This window comes from Apostichopus japonicus, chromosome 12 (genome assembly GCF_037975245.1).
Source record: "Apostichopus japonicus isolate 1M-3 chromosome 12, ASM3797524v1, whole genome shotgun sequence".
NCBI lineage: Eukaryota > Metazoa > Echinodermata > Holothuroidea > Aspidochirotida > Stichopodidae > Apostichopus > Apostichopus japonicus.
This window is the reverse complement of record NC_092572.1, coordinates 2,622,521-2,627,993: the sequence shown is the minus strand read 5'-3', so window position 1 is coordinate 2,627,993 and position 5,473 is coordinate 2,622,521. Positions and strand designations below refer to the sequence as shown.

At 35.7% G+C, this 5,473-nt stretch overlaps 1 protein-coding gene across 7 annotated transcripts in view; it reads left to right on the top strand.

Annotated features, from left to right (window-relative positions):
- Window positions 1–1,307: 1,307 nt before the first annotated feature.
- Window positions 1,308–5,473, top strand: part of LOC139976985 (uncharacterized) — a 48,996-nt gene continuing 44,830 nt past the window's right edge. For 3 of the 7 annotated variants that reach the window (XM_071985926.1, XM_071985925.1, XM_071985924.1), the window contains exon 1: window positions 1,323–1,434. The gene's annotated coding sequence lies outside the window, so the exon portion shown is untranslated. Of the gene's footprint in view, window positions 1,435–5,473 lie in introns of all 7 variants that reach the window. The other 4 variants (XM_071985922.1, XM_071985927.1, XM_071985921.1 and 1 more) reach the window with 4 other exon arrangements.

The following is a 5,473-nucleotide window of genomic DNA, read 5'->3' as shown; positions in this document are numbered from 1 at the left end:
TGGTAATATATGATCCAAAGTGCACCCTCATTTTGTTGTCTCCTAAAGATTTTATTCACCATATATCATGCTATAGGTGATAGATGACGCTGTGTGTAAGTATCTATGATAGTGCAGTACCTGTTACAAGATATTAATGAAAAAAATTGTATGACATCCATATTATGTCAGTCTTATTGAGCCTGTTGTCAAACATTTGAAAAGGGTTAAGTACACATTATTAATGAGTACAATGTGTTGTTCACTAACTTGTTCCTTTTTATGTTGACTCAGTGATGCATTAACATCTGTTCTGGTGATGTAGAAGTAATCTCTACAAGTGGTTCAATTCCATTGGCAGATTATGAGTACTTCACTGTATGCACTTCATATTCAGAAACAGGGCAAGCAAAGGTGTTATAACTTAAATGAATTAGAATGTTTGAAATTGGTTTTGCCTCAGAAAATCTAAAATTTGATATAAGTAACATAAAGCTGTCTTGTTTTGCTCTCATTTAACCTTCATTTAAGCCCTAGACAATTTTGCTCACACAGGCTCAATTTCACTCTCCAGAATTCCCACTTTAGTGTAGTCGATTATAATACTGTTCCACTATACTTGAAGAGTTCTGCTATAAGTTTCAATATAGGAGATATTATCAATTTGTTTTCTTGAAATTAGGACATTGAAAAGTCATATAGATAGGTTGCTAACAGGTGTTCATCAAGCACTGGTTTTGTTAGTAGCTTTATGCCTTCTGCTTGTGTGTTTTCTTTTCTTTTATTTTTAGGACGTACCGTAATTAGCCAATTATTGTTCCAGCATTTTATCAAACACAACAGTAACACATGGATCTATGTTAGACATGCAGGAGCTATGATACCAGAGTCTTTCTAATTTGAACAGTTTCTTCCTTTTGTGTTTTATTGAATTGTTTAATTAAAAAGTAATGTCCAGTTGGTTAAGACCATGTGCTTGTGGTTGAGTCCTCACTCAATCGCTTTACTGAGCTACCCTGAGGTGCAGCTGAGTTTTAACTTCAAAAACACCCAAATTGTCCACAAATGTGTCTGAAATAAGCTCAAGGTGTTTCCAACAGACTCTTTTGTAAATACATGGTCCTGTTCATAAGTCATTACCTTTTTTTAGAAAGAAACACCAATTAAGAATTTCATATGAAAGTCCGTACGAAGCTTCCGTATCGTTTTAGGCTAGCTAGGTGGAGCTATTTTTGGTGGGCGTAACTGATTTACATGTCATTATCTACCCTGAGGTGTAGAAGTTCAAAGCTACAACCCCTGATGTTATTGTTAGTGACGTACAATTGAATGACTCATGGGATTTCCCTTCATTCCCCGTAAGTCAGGCGTGCTGCTAGTGCTACTGTTAGTATTTCGTTAGTGTTGTGAACTCAACATATAAGCTGTGATTTGAGACTTGAAACGAAATCAAAGGTTAGTATCGGGAAGAACTATTTATCACCTTTCGACATTTTGGGTGTCTGTGTGCTGTAGTCGAATGATTTGTTATATATTCGCTACGTATTCTGCAAGGAATATGAAGGAACATAGGCCTATAGGCTATAGGCTAGGCTAACTCGAACTGTTGGCTTAGCCTAGGGCCAATGCATACATTGGCTACGCTGTCGTTTCCTGTAAAATTTGCGTAACACATTTTGGCTTACTAGCGTAAACACTGCTATTAGTGAGTGTGTATTTACGAAACGTTCAGCATGTTTTCGCGACTTCCCTTCTTTTAGTTCCTGTAGTATGTAAAGTTTGGATCTGTGGTTTTCATTAGTATTAGATTATGCCACATTATTGTTGATTTATTGATAAATTTGCAAAAGAATGTCACAAAATTGACCAATGATAATGTTAACATTGCAGTAGCTAGCCATCTCCTGGGTTATGTTTCTCCTTTTTCTGACATTGTATGGTATTGTAGAGCAGTTGATCATATTTAAATGTGGAGGCTTAATCAGAAAATCTCACTGATTCACAATATTTAAAGCACAATTACTTGTAGCTTTAAGTTAATTACATTATGTTTGCACAACTAGGCTATATGTTTTTTCACTAGATTTGCTGTGGTTTGGCCTAAGGTCACAGGAAACACTGAAAATCCAATATCAGATTAGACTGTAGCTGGGGTAAGACATACTCTGTTGCTAGAACATTGCTAAAGTATAGTCAACGGCAGGTGTATTTTGATATTTAATGAGTAACATGTTGTCTCAAAGTCAATGTTTAAACTTAAATAAAGATACTGTAGGACACCCAAAGGCTAGGTATTACAAATTAAAGGGTGTGAAGACTCGGGCACAAAGAAACGTCTCATGGCGGTAAACTGTCCTAGTTGAATGAGGTGTAATGTAGTGTTAGACACCACCATCGATCCCAGAAAATACACACACAGCTTGCTACCGTCGGTAATTAGACACTAGTGTACAGTTAATACATACAGCTATGGTCAATACCCACAACACAGTGTACTGTACATAGCAGCGTGGACATCTCAGATCTTGATAAAAGCTAACAAGGTATCATGTTTCATTACTGTCTGTATTTTGTAGCGACAAGAAGAAAACTTCACTTGCAAGCAAAGGAAAGTTAACTTGTTCAAAGCACGGTACAATTGGGGCGAGTCTTCAATGCCTTTCAGGCAACACTGTGGGTTCATTAATAACACACTTTTAAGAATTGGAAATGTCAAATATAACTCATCGTTGAGAATTTTCTCTATATCTTCCTATCTAGTCTTTGAAATATGTTACCAAGATTCACATTGACATTTTTCAGTTTTCGCAAAAGTTTGACGTAACTGTTGGCAATTTGCTTGGCAGCTTCTTCGCAAACAATGGTGCCTGGCAACCATATACCAGGACCTTTTGCATCATGCATTTTACTTTAAAAAGAGAGACATGCCACTGGAATGCACTTGGATGATCATAAATTATTGAACTTACCTGATTTTAATGCAAGCATGTTAATTGAGTAAATTTTGTTCATTAATAACTTTGCACTCAAACAAATAACAGTCTGGCAGATGTGAGTAAGCTAGCACTTTTGGTAGTGATGATTTGTATATGACTTGGCAAATTCTTGTCATTATCAGGCAAACTGATGACAATTTCTTAGCTAAAAATGTGTGAAAAGCACAATGGGACATTGTGATTACTAGCACACCTCAAGTTTGGTTGTACCTGTACTCTCTGTAATATCTTTGGATTAGCAATGAAAGCAACAAGTCTGTGGTATTTAATGTTCGTATAAACCAGAGGTAAAGCTTTATATTCATACTATACCTCCGACTACATGTGCACATATTCATGGAACACCAATACAGACCTAGTCGCATAGCAAATATACTGTAACACTTTCACTAATTGCTATATCTATGGTCTCATCATGAAACTTCCAAAAGTGCATCAATAATGGTTCTAGATGTTACAATAAGTCCCTAGACCTTATATACTTAGTGTTATGTTGGGATGCCGAGATAATGTGACCATGGCATTATGGGCCAATGTATGCCCCCATATTTATGAACTAAATAAAGTATCTGGGCAAATGTGCATTGCCTAGCCAAAGTTTTACCCCATATGCACTGCACTCATAAACAATGGTTATTAATCTAGTGACTTCTTAGTAAAAGGATGTAAGTTCTTGTAAAGCAGAGAGAGGCCCAAAATTCAAGTTTACTCACTGGCTGCCTAAAGGTACCTCTCTGACTTTATTCTAACTCTAGGGCTTAATTTACATCAAACATACACCCCTGGAGGGCACAGACAGAAATGTACAACATACAAGAGAACTAGGGATATTTAGTATATATGTACAGAAATACTTCTAGGATTAAATAGCTGAGACATGTATTCTTACCTTAGGCATATTGCCTTCATTGATAGGTACCCACTCTCAGTTGTTATTAATATTGGTTAAATGTTAACTACCTAACAGATAATGGCAATTTGCTTTGAATTAATGCTTTCAGGATATGCAGTTAATAGAGAGGTAAATTTTATTCTGACAAACTTCAAGTACTTGGTGGTTTATGTAGTCAGAGGACAGTTAGTCGAATGTATGTGTTTACTTTATGATATTATCACAATGATGTGGCACCTGTAAAGTAATGGCAGTTGATGTAAACTTTGTATCCTGTATAGTAAGACGGGGTAAAAAAAAACCACAGGGTAGTTGGGGTAAAAAAAAAACCATCCCCCAACTACAAGTCGTGAGAAATAGAAACACATTTTTGTATGGTGTATGTGAAAACCATGGTGCCCAAGTCAATTCTGACATACTTTATTGATTGTTTCTATTCTTTTCCATTGGCATACCGATACTTTTAGCGCCGACTTTTCCCATACTCTAAAAATAGCAAATATTTAAGTTCTGAACACTGTCCTTTAACTTTATCCCACAAAAAATATTAGAACTGATATAGAGGTTTTTGTTTCTTGGTTATGATAACAAGAGGTGTACCTACATGAATCAGTAATGTAATTACCCGCACGATCTGACATTTTTCTCGAATGACGTGGGTTTTTTTTACCCCAAGGTTTAGTGTCCGTTTGGGGTAAAAAAAGACCAGTCCTAATTTCCTCCCAAAATCGTTTATATTTATCACAGAATGTTAGAATTGCTATATGATTGACACAGGGAGTACATCTATGCTCCTCTAATTTCTACCAATATAATCATTTACATTTTTATAACTAACTGTTGCCTGTTCTTAACCTAAGTTATTGCTATGTTAGCCTAGTGTTATAGCCTAACACAATATATGTCTGCTGTATATATGGTTATCTTGTTATTTTTAGAGTCCTAAATTATTCTCTACCCTAAGTCCCAACCCCACAGCTGGATGTGATAATTATATATAGAATAAAACTCTTAAAACATGGTCAATAATGTTTTAGGGGGTATTAAACAGTCTTGATAGAATCTTGCTTAGTCTCGGAAGGTGGGGTTCATTTACCAGAGTTTATCGTTTGGCAGTAGGTTAATTCATGCAGAACTCGATTGAAAATGCCCAAATAAAGCTTTTCTAAAGTGTGCTGAAAATATTTCTGGTGGTTTTGCACATTTTCTTTGGTAGTATTTTGTTTTAACAGTGTGGACTTTTTTTACCCCAGCAGGGTTTTTTTTTACCCCAAAAATGACTAACAGCCGGGGTAAAAAAAAACCACCCCTTTTCTGGAATTTCTCCTTTACTCATTGTGATTGAAATTTTTATTATGGCTATTTAGGAAGGTATTCCCACTTGTCAACTGACAAAGCTAAAATATCTACCTAAGCATCTACCTAACGAGTTTTATGTTTAACTTTAAGGAAACATTTTTTTTTACCCCATCTTACTATAATTTAATTAGCATATTATATGGTTGCTTATACAGCCAAAGTTCTCTGGTAATGAACTATTACTTACAGATGTTGTACATAGACCAACACTGCTGGATTGAGAGATTTATGACTAGAGGCAGACACT